General features: G+C 43.7%; 1 protein-coding gene across 1 annotated transcript in view; it reads right to left on the reverse strand.

The window, feature by feature from the left end:
* syt17 (synaptotagmin XVII) overlaps window positions 1-16,798 on the reverse strand; it is a 90,532-nt gene that overhangs the window by 5,053 nt on the left and 68,681 nt on the right. The gene's annotated exons all lie outside the window — the stretch shown is intronic.

Raw genomic sequence — 16,798 nt, forward strand, 5'->3', positions numbered from 1 at the left:
CGTTTCAGCGCCCCAAGCGGGGCGCCGAAAGCCTTGTTTAGCGGCCGGCTTCCATTTGGGGCGCTGAAACTGAATATCCCGATGGCGCACGTGGCTCCGCGCGCAGCGGTAATTCCGGCGCCCAGGCGAGCTTGGCGCTCCAAACTGAATTTTTAGCCCATTGTGTTATTACAAAAAAATAGTCTTATAATCATTTTAATCTTAAACTAGTTTTGTCACTTTGTCTCAAGAAATAAGATCCCTCTCAATTTCAGGACACTTTCACAGTTCTGCCAAATGGTAAGCTCCATGTACCTGAGCTGATTTTAGTGGATCTTGATCAGATTAATATAGTGTAAATTATTTAAATATGAACTGGCAGACTGATGCTAGTGGTCTTTGATGTAGCAATGCCCCGACAATGGAAAGGCAGAACATGGGTTCTCATCAACAATTCTACATATCATGAGTTCCCCAATCTCTGCTTCTGTCAAGACAAGGTACCGAATGGAATCAAACTGCCTCCACACGGGGAAGGAAGGTAAATTGGAGGCCAGATAACCTCAGTTTTGTAACAGGCAGGTATGGAGTGTTGTTGAAGATTCTTGAACCGGGGAGATCTTGAGAGGGAAAAATAGTTAAATGGTGGAAATTATTAAACTGAATTGTGGGTACTATTCCACGAGAGGATTTCATTAAAAAGATGATGCTTTTAATATATGTCAATGATAGTGATAGGGAAAACGAACGTATGGCATGCTAATAATGGAATTGCTCCTTTTTTGGGGTAGGAATAGTTCACAGATTATTGAAATGTTCTGTGAAATGTTCCTCTTATTGTAGAATGGTGGCAGATCTCTCACATCAGTTTGCCAATACTTTCAAAAATGTTCAATTTAGGAAATTATAAACTGGCTAGATTTCACACTGTGCATCTATGATTTCTTTCAATTATAGGCACGCACAATTCTCCCATAAAAATGATCTGAAATCCTAAAAATACTGAAATAGTTGGTAAAATCAATTATAGTATAGTGACATTTCATTGTATATTTGATCACACCTTGGATTTTTTTAAAAGTTTAAAATGTTTTACATTAATTGTTAAGCTCATCCAAATTAAACATTTAACCCAAGTACCTAGCCAGCATTGGGGACACAAAACAGATCCGTATTTGTAAAACTGACCTGGCTCCACTAGAAAAATGTTTTGCCCAATTGCTGTATATAGCTCAAAGACAAACAAATATGCTAAAGTGACAATGACTCACAAATTAAACTGCTAAGGTTTCTCATTAGAGTAGATTACTCACCGAAGATCACATTTGAAATACAATCTACAGGGCATTTTTTTATCTTTTGAGATTCTGAACTCCTGGTAATATTTGCTTATGCTCTGCAACACTAGTTTCTGTCAATCACAAAGCCAGGAACTATCAGTGTCGGGCAGAGCTCAGCACCATTGGTAAATACATAGGATTACATAGGATATACGGCCAAAAACAGGCCATTCGGCCCAACCAGTCCATGCTGGCATTTATGCTCCACACGAGATTCCTCCCGTCTTTCCTCATCTAAATCTATCAGCATAACCCGCTATTCCCTTCGCCCTCATACGCTTGTCTAGCCTCCCCTTAAATGCATCTATACTATTCACTTCAACCACTCCCTGTGGTAGCGAGTTCCACATTCTCACCAGTCTCCGGGTAAAGTCGTTTCTTCTGAATTCCCTGGATTTCTTGGTGACTATCTTATATTGATGGCCTCTAGTTATGCTCTACCCCACAAGTGGAAACATTCTCTCTGTATCCACGCTATCAAAATTTTTCATAATTTTAAAGACCTCTATTAGGTCACCCCTCAGCCGCCTTTTGTAAAGAGAAAAGAGGCCCAGCCTGTTCATCCTTTCCCGATAGTTATACCCTCGCATTTCTGGTATCATCCTTGTAAATCTTCTCTGCACCCTCTCCGGTGCCTCTATATCCTTTTTATAATATGGTGACCAAAACTGTACGCAGTACTCTAATAATACCAACAGATCAGGATTTCAACCTCTGCTGCAAAAGTTTGAAAGGATTTGCTGAATGTTTCAAATATAATTTTCAGTTACTCCCGTAAGTCAGGAGTGAACTTTTAAAACAGCAAATATGTTCATAAGATCATAAGAAGTAGGAGCAGGAGTAGGCCACACTGCCCCTCAGGCCTGCTCCGCCATTCAATAGGATCATGGCTGATCCGAACCTAGACTCACGTCCACTTCCCTGCCCTCTCCCCGTAACCCCTAATTCCCTTATCTGCTAGGAAACTGTCTATCTCCGTTTTAAATCTATTTAATGTTGCAGCTTCCACAGCTCTCTGGGGTAGCAAATTCCATAGATTTACCACCCTGAGTAAAGAAGTTTCTCCTCATCTCAGTTTTGAAAGGGCAGCCCCTTATTCTAAGATTATGCCCCCTAGTTCTAGTCTCACCCATCAGTGGAAACATCCTCACCGCATCCACCCGATCAATCCCCCTCACAATCTTATATTTTTTGATAAGATCGCCTCTCATTCTTCTGAACTCCAATGAGTAGAGGCCCAACCTACTCAACCTTTCCTCATACGTCAACCCCCTCATCTCCGGAATCAACCGAGTGAACCTTCTCTGAACTGCCTCGAGAGCAAGTATATCTTTTCTTAAATATGGAAACCAAAACTGCATGCAGTATTCCAGGTGTGGCCTCACCAATACCCTGTATAACTGCAGCAAGACTTCCCTGTTTTTATACTCCATCCCCCTTGCAGTAAAAGCCAAGATTCCACTGGCCTTCCTGATCACCTGCTGTACCTGCATACTAACCTTCTGTGTTTCATGCACCAGGACCCCCAGATCCCTTTGTACTGTAGCACTTTGCAGTTTCTCTCCATTTAGATAATAACTTGCTCTCTGATTTTTTCTGCCAAAGTGCATAACCTCACACTTTCCAATATTATATTCCATCTGCCAAATCTCTGCCCACTCACTTAGCCTGTCTATATCCTTTTGCAGGTTTTTTATGTCCTCCTCACTCACTGCTTTCCCTCCAATCTTTGTATCGTCGGCAAACTTGGATATGTTGCACTCGGTCCCTTCCTCCAAATCATTAATATAGATTGTAAAGAGTTGGGGTCCCAGCACTGACACCTGCGGAACACCACTAGTTACTGATTGCCAGCCCGAGAACGAACCATTTATCCCAACTCTTTGTTTTCTGTTAGATAGCCAACCTTCCACCCATGCCAGTATATTACCCCCAATCCTGTGATTTCTTATCTTGATCAGTAATCTTTTGTGTGGCACCTTGTCAAATGCCTTCTGGAAGTCCAAATACGCTACATCCACTGGTTCCCCTTTATCCACCCTCTATGTTACGTCCTCAAAGAATTCGAGCAAATTTGTCAAACATGACTTCCCCTTCATAAAACCATGCTGACTCTATCCTATTAAATTATGTTTATCCAAATGCTCTGTTACTGTTTCCTTAATAATGGACTCCAACATTTTACCAACCACAGATGTTAGGCTAACTGGTCTATAGTTTCCAGCTTTTTGTCTACTTCCCTTCTTAAATAAGGGTGTTACATTAGCAGTTTTCCAATCTGCCGGGACCTTTCCTGAGTCCAGGGAGTTTTGGAAAATAATCACCAATGCATCCACAATCCCTACCGCTACTTCTCTCAAGACCCTAGGATGTAGGCCATCAGGTCCGGGGGATTTATCCGCCTTAAGTCCCATTATTTTACCGAGTACCACCTCCTTAGTGATTTTAATCGTGTTTAGCTCCTCCCACCCCCCATTGCCCCCTGTTTGTCCAGTGTTGGGGTATTTTTAGTGTCCTCTACTATAAAGACTGATACAAAATATTTGTTCAGCATCTTTGCCATCTCCATGTTCCCCACCACTAGTTTCCCGGTCTCATCCTCTAAGGGACCAACGTTCACTTTAGCCACCCTTTTTCTTTTTATATAGCTGTAGAAACTCTTGCTATCTGTTTTTATATTTTTTGCTAGTTTACTTTCATAATCTATCTTCCCTTTCTTAATTAATCTTTTAGTTATTCTTTGCTGGCTTTTAAATGCTTCCCAATCTTCTATCCTCCCAACTAGATTTGGCTACTTTATATGCCCTTGTTTTCAGTCGGATACTATCCTTTATTACTTTACTAAGCCACGGATGGCTGTCTTTTCTTTTACTCCCCTTTTTCCTCAGTGGAATATATTTTTCTTGAAAGATTTGAAATATCTCCTTGAATGTAGACCGCTGCTCTTGCACCGTCTTACACTTTAATCTGTTTTCCCAGTCCACTTTAGTCAATTCTACTCTCATACCTTCATAGTCTCCTTTATTTAAGCTCAGTACGCTGGTTTGAGATCCAACTCTCTCACACTCAAACTGAATTTGGAATTCAACCATATTATGGTCACTCATTCCAAGGGGATCCTTTACTAGGACATTTTTTATTAATCCTGTCTCATTACACAGGACCAGATCTAAGATTGCCTGCCCCCTGGTTGGTTCAGTTACATACTGCTCAAGGAACCCATCCCTAATACACTCTATGAACTCTTCCTCAAGGCTGCCATGCCCAATTTGATTAGTCCAGTCAATATGAAAGTTAAAATCCCCCATGATTATAGCTGTTCCCTTATTACAAGCCCCAACTATTTCCTGATTTATACTCCGACCAACAGAGTTGCAACTGCTAGGAGGCCTATAGACTATGCCCACTAGTGACTTTTTCCCCTTATTATTCCTTATCTCCACCCAAACTGTTTCACTACCCTGACCCTTTGACCCAATATAATTTCTGACTATTGCAGTGATTCCATCCTTGATTAACATAGCAACCCCACCTCCCTTTCCTTCCTGTCTGTCCTTCCTAATTGTCAAATACCCTTGTATGTTTAGTTCCCAGTCATGATCATCTTGCAGCCATGTTTCCGTAATGGCCACCAGATCATAACCATGTGTAGTTACTTGTACCGTCAACTCGTCTATTTTGTTACGAATGCTGCGTGCATTCAGATAAAGAACTTTCAAATATGTTTTCTGACAATTTATTCCTGCTTTTACCCCTTTTACTACTTTACCTTTATCATCATACATTCTGTCCCTTCCTGACACGCTCTGGTTTTTAATTCCCCCACTGCTACCTTGCTCTATTGCCTTCTCCGCTGTCATTTTTATTTTTCGCTCTCTTAAAACCTCTCCCCCCCCCCCCACTAATTAGTTTCAAGCCCTCTCTACAGCCCTAGTTATTCGATTCGCCAGGATTCTAGTCCCAGCACTGGCCAAGTGAAGTCCGTCCCAACGGAACAGCTCTCTCCTGTTCCAGTACTGATGCCAGTGCCCCAAGAAGCAAAACCCATTTCTCCCACACCAGTCTTTGAGCCACGCATTTAATTCTCTAATTTTATTTACCCTAGCCAAATTTGCACGTGGCTCAGGTAGTAATCCAGGGATCATTACCCTTGTGGTTCTGCTTTTTAATTTGGCCCCTAGCTGCTCAAACTCCCTCAGCAGAAATCTTTCCTTGTCCTATCTATGTCGTTGGTACCAACATGGACCACGACAACTGGATCCTCCCCCTCCCACTCCAAGTTTCTCTGCAGCCCAGTTCCTGTGAAAAGTGTCACATCTCTACATATAACTGTATACAAAGTCTGCGAAATACTCGAAACATGAACATATAAGCAGAAAGCATAATATATATGAATATACAACCTGCAAATACAATACGGGGAGGCATCGAATTGCCTCGCCAGTTTCACACACATTAGTGGTGCAGAAATGGAGTAGGGAATTTTATGAGCCAGGAAAATCCACTGAAGTAATTTCTGCCCATTGTGTACCTTAAACACTTCCAACAAGTTACCTCGCACTTTTTGAGCCTTCCTGCAATTTGCTTGCCAAATCCCCACTGGCCTCACTTGCCTATGTCAAGTGATAGCCAGTGGAGTAACAGCTACAAGTTTCCTGGGTTTGCCTGGCTATTGCCCTCTGGGCGAGTTATACTGAGATACGCGAGGTGCAGCAGCTGCCAGGTCATCCGATCATAGAAACATAGAAGATAGGAGCAGGAGTAGGCCATTCGGCCCCTCGAGCATGCTCCACCATTAAATGAGATCATGGCTGATCATTCAAATTCAGTACCCTGTCCCTGCTTTCTCCCCATATCCCTCGATCCCCTTAGCCTTAAGAAATATATCTAACTCCTTCTTGAACATATTTAATGAATTGGCCTCAACTGTCTTCTGTGGTAGAGAATTCCACAGGTTCACCACTCTCTGGGTGAATAAATTCCTTCTCATCTCAGTCCTAAATGGCTTACCCCTTATCCTTAGACTGTGACCCCTGGTTCTGGACTCCCCTGCCATCGGGAACAGCCTTCCTGCATCTAGTCTGTCTAGTCCCTATAGAATTTTATAAGTTTCAATGAGATCCCCTCTCATTCTTCTAAACTCTAGCGAATATAAGCCTAATCGACCCAATCTCTCTTCCTACGTCATTCCTGCCATCCCAGGTATCAATCTGGTGAATCTTCGCTGCACTCCATCCATGGCAAGCACATCCTTCCTCAGATAAGGCGACCAAAACTGCACACAATACTCAAGGTGTGGTCTCACCAAGGCCCTGTACAACTGCAGCAAGACATCCTTGCTCCTGTACTCGAATCCTCTCGCTGGCCAACATACCATTTGCCTTCTTAACTGCCTGCTGCACCTGCATGCTTACCTTCAGCGACTGGTGCACAAGGACACCCAGGTCTCGTTGCACTTCCCCTTCTCCCAATCTATTGTCGTTCAGATAATAATCTGCCTTCCTGTTTTTGCCACCAAAGTGGATAACCTCGCATTTATCCACATTATACTGCATCTGCCATGCTTCTGCCCAATCGCCCAACCTGTCCAAATCATACTGGAGTTTCTCGGCATCCTCCTCACAGCACACATGCCCACTCAGCTTGTGTCGTCTGCAAACTTGGAGATATTACATCTAGTTCCCTCATCTAGATCATTAATATATATTGTGAATAACTAGGGTCCTAGCACCGATCCCTGTGGTACCCCACTAGTCACTGCCTTCCAGTCGGAAAAAGACCCGTTTATTCCAACTCTTTGCTTCCTGTCTGCCAACCAGTTTTCTATCCAAGTCAGTACCTTACCCCCAATCCCATGTGCTTTAACTTTGCACGCTAGTCTCTTATGCGGGACCTTATTGAAAGCCTTCTTAAAGTCCAAGTACACCACATCCACTGGTTCTCCCTTATCTATTCTACCAGTTACATCCTCAAAAAATTCTAGTAGATTAGTCAAGCATGAAGTGAAGAGTTGTGAGCTTGAAGAGTTGAAACATTGATTTCTGCAACCTGGAAATGCTTTGTGAACTTTTTTTTTCCATTTATCATTACAAATGCTTGTACTTGTTTCTGTGTCATAGGGTCAGCGCACCGAAAGATTTTGTGCCCCCCTCCCCACCCCCAGTAGCAGTCAGGGTATCTCAGGGAGCAGGAATGGCTTCCCCTATGGGTATACTACTGTATGCCATTATCATGGAGGAGGAGCAGCATGTGATGGAGCAAAGGAGAGTCAGGCACCATTGAAGAAGGATGCAAGTCCCACCAGATTTTATCCCCCTGTAGAATATACAGGCAGCACAGGTCATATGAGGACCTCGTTGAAGAGCTCTCCATAGAAGAGTGCACTTCACCAAAGAGGCATTAGGGCTTCTCTTTGACCTGTTACATGAAGACCTGGAACCATGCTCATCTACCTCTCTCAGTGGCTTTGAAGGTGACCACTGCCATCAACTTCTATAGCACAGGATCATTTCAGGTAGCTACTGGGATCTCTAACATCAGCCAAGGAGCAGTATGGGATGCATTCATCAAGTCGTTGATGCCCTTTTGCATGAGAGACGCCCAATGCATAACCTCTGGAATTACCGCAAGGCAACAAAGAGATAGGGCCATTCAATTGTATGGGATTGTTGTCTTCCCCCAAATTCAGAGTGCAATCAACAGCACCCACATTGCTTGAGGGTGCCCACAGAACACACACTCAGCTACATGAACCGGAAAGGGATTGCACCCTCTCAATATCCAGATGCCACGAAACAGCAATCAGAGGATTCTCGATATCAACACCCTATATGCAGGAAGTTGCCATGATGCCTTCATCAATCAACTCAATGGGTGGCTTCTAGGTGACAAAGTCTAACCCTGGCTCTTATGGCTATTGACCCCACTCACAGTGGCCTGAACAGCAGCCGAGGAGTAATACAACGAGGCATGTACATCGCCTAGGCTGTTCATCAAGAGGACCCTCGCGGTGTTGAAAGCACGTTTTCATTTCCTGGACCGGAGGGGATCGGCAGTATGCTCTAGATTGGGTGTCCAGAATAATGATAGCCTGCTGTGCCCGCCACAATTATGCTATTCAGGAACGGCTGCACTTCAAGAGGGCTGATGAGGGGGCCCTTACTTCAGTGGATCCTGAACTACATGCAGCAGACTATCAGGATGACTTGCACTCCGAGGAATCTTTTCCGTTCACTACAAGGGGCATCAGAGGACAGGTCATCTCACGAAGCATTCTTCCCTGTGTAACTTTCACATAATAGCCTGACCTCCTTCTCCCCACTTGCAAATAAATAGACATTCCCTCAATCCTCTACCTATCCTACCACAAGACAGCACATCAGCCCACTTTGTCCCAAATGACCGTGCCAGTAATCATCACCTGAGTGAATAAATCATCACCAAAATGAGTGCAGCTTTTCCTGTATGACTGCAATCTCCATGAACAATGTGCATGTCAGAGCACAGTCTATTTCAATAAATACTCTTTCCTAACACAATGCTTTCCTTGGGTGCCTACACGTACCTCTCTATAACTTATCTGAATGCTCCTTCTAAGTGCAAGACATAGAAGCCACCTGAAGGTCTGGATCGCGGGAGGAGGTTGCTCCTCATGCTGTACAGGAGGGTCAAAGAACTGAGGTGGGCCTCGTCTTATGGCATCTGGCATGGAGCTGGCACTGGCTGTATCGCTGGAGGGTGCAACTGAGCAACCTGATCATGCCGCTCATAATTTACTGGAGGCCTGGTCCCTCTCTCTCTCGGGGAGAGAGAGAGAGAGATATCAGGTAGCTGGACTCGAGCTGTTGCTGTGGCTCTGGATCTGTGACCCTGTAACCCCAATGATCAGCGGCTTGGCTGGTCTAATGGCAGCTATCAGATACTGAAAATCCTGAGACACAGTGATCACTATGATCTGGAAACCATGAACAACAACAACTTGTATTTATATAGCCCCTTTAACGTAGTAAAACGTCCCAAGGCACTTCACAGGAGCGTTATCAAACAAAATTTGACACCGAGACACATAAGGAGATATTAAAGCAGAAGCTTGGTCATGAGATAGGTTTTAACGAGCGTCTTAAAGGAGGACAGAGAGGTAGTGAGGCAGAGAGGTTTAGGGAGGGAATTCCAGAGCTTAGGGCCTTGGCAGCTGAAGGTATGGCCACCAATTGTGGAGCAACTGAAATCGGAGATGCTCAAGAGGCTAGAATTAGAGGAACATACCTAATCTCGGAGGGTTCTAGGGCTGGAGGAGATTACAGAGATAGGGAGGGACGAGGCCATGGAGGGTGTTGAAACAAGGATGAGAATTTTAAAATTAAGGCATTGCTTAACCGGGAGCCAATGTAGGTCAGCGAGCACAGGGCGATGGGTGAATGGGACTTGGTGCGAGCTAGGACAGGGGCAGCAGAGTTTTGGATAACCTCAAGTTTACGGCGGGTGGAACGTGGAAGGCTGGCCAGGAGTGCGTTGGAATAGTCAAGGCAATGATCCATGCTGTGCTCCATTCAGTCCCCTACTGCCTCCAGACTTGCAGTCTGTGCTTCCATGGCAACATCTGGTCCCAGGCTGTTTCTTAGCTGTGGATCTGTTGCAGATTCCAATGAAGCTGCCAGTCGTTCATTTAGTGCCTGAAATGAAAACAAAGCTCTGGTGATGTTGACTTGAGAGCTTACAGATCCTTGGAGATTCCGCTCAGAGCCTACATGTAGGTATGATGTTCCTCACACCTCCTTCTTTTCAGGTGAGAACCCATGAGTTGTGGGTCTCACAACTCCAAAAGCCATAGGCAGTATTCTCCTCTGCCTCTGCTGGAAAGGTGGCACATCCTCACCCAGTACCCACTGCTCCAGTTCCCTCATGCTCTGTGAATCATCTGGTGCCACATCCTCAGTACGACTATCTAAATCCCCGCCCGGGTGAAAGAATCTGAGCTGGTGCCTGGGAGTGAAGAAGCAAGTGCTGCAGGTAGTAATTTGGCGGGTGTTAGGACAGAGGAAGGCAGGGCTAGATTAAGCAGCTGCATGGGGACGCTGTTCCGGTTATCATATTCTTTTCTCTTCATCGTCAAAAGGAACAAAAGAGAAATATGTCTACAGCTCCTCCTCCTCATCATCATCATCCTCCTCTACCTGTGCCTTCCTCTGTTGCTGTGGTGGATCTGCAGAAAAGGAGGGTAGAAGCCAAGAATGGTTAAGCATTAGCCCCTTGGGTTTAAGAAGAGAGGAAGGAGTGGAAGCCTGTGCAGTGCTTTACAGGAATGCCTGAGTTACAGTGCAGCTGTTCTGTCAGTAGCCTGGTGCCCTTCCCTACCCAAGATCATCTCTGATAGCAAGAGCCAACTGAGTGCCCACTAGCTCCATGGCCTTATCCTCAAAGGGGGCGAGAATTTAAAGTTGGGTTTGTCCTCTCCGGTGGTCTGCATCGTGTGCCAATTTGTCCTCCAAAAAGATTGAGTAACCGAGGATAAGCCTATCAGTTGAGCCAAGTGGCATGGGAGAGGTGAAGCAAGGTATGGGTGTCTGAGGTTGTTAAAGTGGAGGAAGGGGTTTTAGGGTTGTGAATGCCAGTTATTGGTGTTAGGAGAGCCGAGTAGCCGTACCAGTAGGTACAGACTTAGAGTCGCCCAGTCTGAAGGACGAATTGTGCAAGTGTTGCTTTAAGAAGGTGAAGAGTGTGTTGGTGCCTAGGGTGTGCAAGGAACAAAAAGAGAGTGCCCAGTGTTACCTTGCTAGTCTTAGTGAGGCTGCTGAATGTTTTGTGGCACTGGAGGGGAGGGCACGAGTTACATTCTTAGGAGGCTTGGTGGCACCCATAACCAGGGGTCTGTCCCACCTGCCTTCAATCCCTTGAGGACGGCTTGGAGGTCTACATCAGCAAAGTTTTGTGTTCTTCTTCTGGATGGGACCCTGCCCTGCCGCCCCCTGGGGATAGATGGTACTTGAGCGATTGAGTGGCACCACATGACGATAAGTAAAAAAAAAAAATAATAATACTCAATACTCTGATCAGTGCTGCCCAATATCTGGGAGAGGTCCTTAAACCAGTGTTAGGCCCCTCATTAACATATACAACGGGCCCAACGGCCATTTTAGGCAGCCATCAGGGACACCTGGAAAACCATCTTTAGCAATATGGTGGTACCTGTAACAGGCAAAATGTTGTGCTCCGAAAATGGTCCATTTTGCCCCCGTTTTCCAACTGGAATATAATAAGCTTCACAAACTTACATTTTCAGGTAGCTGCCCCTTTAAGGATGTAGATCTGGTAATTCTGAACACTGCATTCAGCGTAAACAAGTTTCCAGTTCGGGTCCTAGAACAGGCATTAAGCCACTTATTAGCCTGTGGCGGGTTTAGTTTGCCTGTTATAGGCAGCCGCTAGGGACGCCTCTACAGCCAATATTCCATCAGAAATGTTTCGGACACGGGAGGTTGACCTTCTACATTGGACCTCTTTGCACCCATTTTCCACCTGGAAAACAGGCGCAGCGCGATCCAATTTCTAGGTTATTGTCTTGAAGACACTACATTAACAGCTGAATTGAAACCAAATATACACAAGTATGAACAAAAACTATTGATATTTTCATCTTCTATCTTTTGAAACCTTGTACAACAGGAATTTTAAAAACAAATTTGAGATCTGTTTTTTTTTAAAACCATGGGTGAAACTAGCTATGATAGAAATAAGCAAGGCACCAAATATCAGTTTAGGTTAATTCAATTTTCGTAATGCAGTTGGTTCTCGGAAGCTACAGTCATAATTTCATTTAGCATCTCAAAAAAGAAAAAAATAATCAATTGTAGTTTGTTGCCAAGCCAATTCCTCCATTTGCAGTGAGGTTTGGAAGATGTTACATGTCAAATATAATTAAATAAATGTGTTTGCCACTTAGATAATACAGCAGATGAAATTTACAAATCCTGTTCATTGTAAACATTAATAATCCTAAATTGAAATTAAAATGGCATTAACCCTCCCTTGCCTAAGCACTGAATTTAATTTGATTTGCTGTGTTCCAATATACAATATAAAAAGAGAACATTACATGACATAACTGCATATGGAGAACATACTATCAATTTTTACTATCAATTGGTTAATAGCATATAAAATGGGACCATTTTCTGAACAAATTATTTTTGATCCCAAACTCTTAATTGCAGGAAAAAAAGACTGTCAAACCTTCTCACTTAAAATTGTCAAGCAGAGTTTTCAAATAAGTTTGCTCATTTAGTTATGGTGCAGTAGTATGCTGGCTGTTTATGTTCAGTTCCAAAAACCATGAACAGATAATGTACAGTATTTTTATTAAAAAAGCAAAATACTACTTGTTTTGTTATTAAAACCAGACCAAGCTCAGTTGGTTAATTGATCTCAGCCAATGCAAAAGTTGGGATTCTATGACTGGACTTGGTGCTTCTGAGCTAGGAAGCAGAAAATTAACTAGGGTTCTTATTGTAGGTTATGACTTCTGTTGCAAAGCTTGTGCATGTGGATGTCAGTTAAGAAATAAAATCAAGGTCAGCGGCAACGGGCTGGACTCCTTGCCCCCACATTCTCCCACCGTGATGGTCAAACAGTCTGCTGTCATACACCGTCAATGGCCACATGTAAAGAATGGCCACTGTGCAAGATACTGAAGAGCTCCCAGTGCCCAGAGGACTAAATCCAGCACAAGTAAGCATCTTCAGGAGAGGAAGGGATTAAAAAAAGGGTGGGGAATGGGGGAGAAACGGCAACTCCACCCCCCACCCCAAATTAGACAGAGGCCCAATTTCTTAAAACAATGGACCAGAATTTGCTGTCAAAATAACAGCGCTCACCGTTATTTATGTGTAAATGGTACAGCAACTTCAGGTGAGAAGATGCGCGGTTAAATGCGAATATCCAAAAGTTGCCGTCCGAATTGCACCGCTCCACTGTTAGCTTTGCGAAAACGGCATCTCACTGTCTACCTCACCATTGAAATGCATTGAATGGTGTGAAGTTGCTGTACTTACGCGGCAGATACAAACTGAACCCGTCTCAGATACTTAGGGTTAGTAATTACAAATGTAATACCCTTTTAACTATGTAATTATTGTTAATTACTGTCAATCAACCTCTCTAGCCCAGAAAGTGAACAATTAGAAGTGTGGATTTTCATTCCTTCAGATATTAATAGTTGTTGGAGATTTTAAAAATGTCAAATTTTATTATTTTACATTTTTTTTACTTTTCCTGTCTTTTTTTTTATCTGTCTCTCTCTTAATCCAATCTTTCTTTCCCTCTCTTTATTTTTCTTTGTGTACCTGATTTGACATTGAATTCACCCACTCTAATTTATACTTTGTTCTCCATCCTTCCTCTGTGTATGTCTGATCCTTCAATCTGATTGTTTAAGGAGATACATGGTTGCTTTCCCTGTTCACTCAGGCCCCAGATGCCGTTTCCCTCACTGCGACGTTATTGGCTCGCACTTTCAGCAACTTGCGATGCAAACATTTTTAAAACCTAAAAGTGCACAAACATGTCTAACTAATGGGAGACGCCATTAGATGACCAAAATCTGGGCCATTCTTCTTCTTAGGCAGTCCCTCGGAACAGAGGATGACTTGTTTCCACATTAAAAATGAGTTCTCAGGTGATGATGAGTCCAATGCGGGATCTACAGTCTCTGTCACAGGTGGGGCAGACGGTGGTTGAAGGGGCGGGTGGGTGGGGTGCTTTGGTTGACGTGCGCTCCTTGCGCTGCCTGCGCTTGGCTTCCGCTTGCTCCTGGCGAAGAGACTCGAGGTGTTCGGCGCCTTCCCGGATGCTTCTCCTCCACTTTGTGCAGTCTTGGGCCAGGGATTCCCAGGTGTCAGTGGGGATGTTACACTTTTTCAAGGAGGCTTTGAGGGTGTCCTTGAAGAGTTTCCTCTGCCCACCTGGGGCTCTCTTGCCATGCCGGAGCTCTGAGTAGAGCGCTTGTTTCAGGAGTCTCGTATTCATTAACTTTACAATGAATCAACACTTTTAATAGGATTTGTCATGGGATTTTTTTCAATACATCTTCTGATTGTTCATAATAAATTGACATGCGGACTTTTATAAGCCATTCATGAAGATGTCAAATAAAAGAGGAATGAGATCCTACTCTGATTAAAAGTTAAAAGGATCAGTCATTTTTAATATTCTGCATTCGTGCATAATACAATTTCAACAAGCTTCTACATAAAATTTAATGTGTAATTCTGAAATTGCTTTCAATGAGAGAACTTGGGACCTTTACTAACAAAATTAATTTGCAGAGATTTGTTATTTTAGTTAGCTTCATTTGTAAGCGTAATTAGCATTCTCACTCCATCGCACTAGCAACTGTAAGTAATGATATTCAATGAAGGAGCTCCACATAATATATTTATTTTAACAATATAATGTATATAGCTTTCAGAAAAAAGCACTCTGGTCATTTGGCTGGCAGCACAGGAATCTTTAACAGATGCTGTGCCTAAAAGCTTTACCTTTCACAGAGACTTGATGTGATGGGCCTCATTTAATAACTGCTTTATTTATTTTGATATACTGTCATAAACATAGAAAATGTGTAGCCCAATTTTCCTCTGCTTGCACCCACTGAGGTTGCCTTAAAAGGGTGGCAAATCGAGAAACCGATGGTCTGCTCAATTTTAGCGCTATTCTCATTTTATACTCTGACGTTAACTTAATAGGTGGCATCGGTTTAATTGCTATTGTTCATTAATGCCAATCAATACTTTTATGTTAAGGGAGATTGAGAATGCAATTGCGACCCTCAGTGATGACTATATTCCCTGTGGGGGACCAGCTAATGATTGCACTCAATTTGTATACCACTGGCAGCTTCCAGGCCCAACTTGGCCCATACTCCATCCAGCAGGTCACTGCACTGGTGTCTGACCATACAAATCAATACATTGACTTTGGCACTCACCTGCATCTACCATCTCAAAGGAAGAAGGACATCTACTGACTGGTGGGGTTTCCTTGTGGTTAGGATTAATCGATTACTCAGCACCATCCTGGTGTAGCATGCCGGCATGGGCCAGTTGGGCCGAATGGCCTGTTTCTGTGCTGTACATTCTATGAATGCCACTGTGTACATAAATCATAGGAATTTCACTCCCTTAATGTGCAAGATGGTATGTGACCACAAATTTCAGAGGTCCATTTCCCCGAAAGTATCCACAATGCCGACATTCTCTGCCAATTCAATATTACTCAACTCTTCTTAGGGGAGTGAAGGCTCCCCTAAGAGTGAAGGGGATGGTTGGCTGCAGCACGATATAGGCTATGCACTGACAACTGTACATCATGGTGCCTCTTCGCAATTTGCACAGCTGAGCCGAGGTCCATTGTAATGATGCCCATGTCTGCGTCAATATGCTGATCAAACAGGTCTTTGGCAGAAGCAAGATTGAACAGCGCCGACAGTTACTTTATCAAAAAAAGGGGTATTTGTGTGCAAATTTTTCAGCACAAGTTTATTTTAATATGTGCCATCAAGTGAATGAGCAGGATGAATTGACTGTGTTTGTTGCGATGTTCTTGTGGTCCTGGTGCTCCTTTTGAACCCTGTTGTGTATCCTAATGTACCTCAAAGTGCACTTATCCTTGGGGATATCCTGCAGCCTGGTGGCTATCCAATTTTCCCATCTGCTTTTTGAGAATGAAGAAAGCCTTCTGTAATTATCCACGAGCAAGTCTTTTTTTAAATCATTCTCAGGATGTAGGTTTGCTGGCAAGGCCGGCATTTATTGCTGATTCCTAGTTGCCCTTGAGAAGGTGGTGGTGGGCCTTCAGGAACTGCTGCAGTCTGTATGGTGATGGTACTCCCACAATGCTATTAGGTAGCGAGTTTCAGGGTATTGACCTAGTGATGATGAAGGAACTACAATATATGTCCAAGTCAGAATGGTATGTGACTTGGAGGTGATGGTGTTCCCATGCATCTGCTCTCCTTGTCCTGCTAGGTGGTGAAGGTTGCGGGTTTGGGAGCATCAGTCTCAGAAGCTTCCTGAGATGTTGTCACACCAACATTCAAAAGGTTATAGATGTGTTCCACTGGTAATTGTGCTAGGTTTGGTGGTTATACTGGTCCCTTGCCAACATAAGCAGAAAACTTTACATGCCATCATGCTACCGGAAAACATGTGCTCAAGAAACGCACTTATCTGCTGGAACACAGAACGATGCATTTAAATGAGCTCCTGCAATCCTGTCTCAGGGTGGTTCTAATGAAAGCCAGCCTCCACAGCTTCCTGCAGCTTGTCAGCTAAGAGTATCACAGCTGCTGTGTGATTATCCATGCAAGTTGTACATACTGTGGTCTCACTTACTGAAGCAGATACATCATGTGCCAGATCTTCCGGCAGCTGTACGTCAGGCCTAAGGCTGATGATGCCTTCCTGAATCACTTTATTTTGCTGTTG

This window comes from Somniosus microcephalus, chromosome 11 (genome assembly GCF_052327205.1).
Source record: "Somniosus microcephalus isolate GS21.2 chromosome 11, FLI_Smic_1.0, whole genome shotgun sequence".
NCBI lineage: Eukaryota > Metazoa > Chordata > Chondrichthyes > Squaliformes > Somniosidae > Somniosus > Somniosus microcephalus.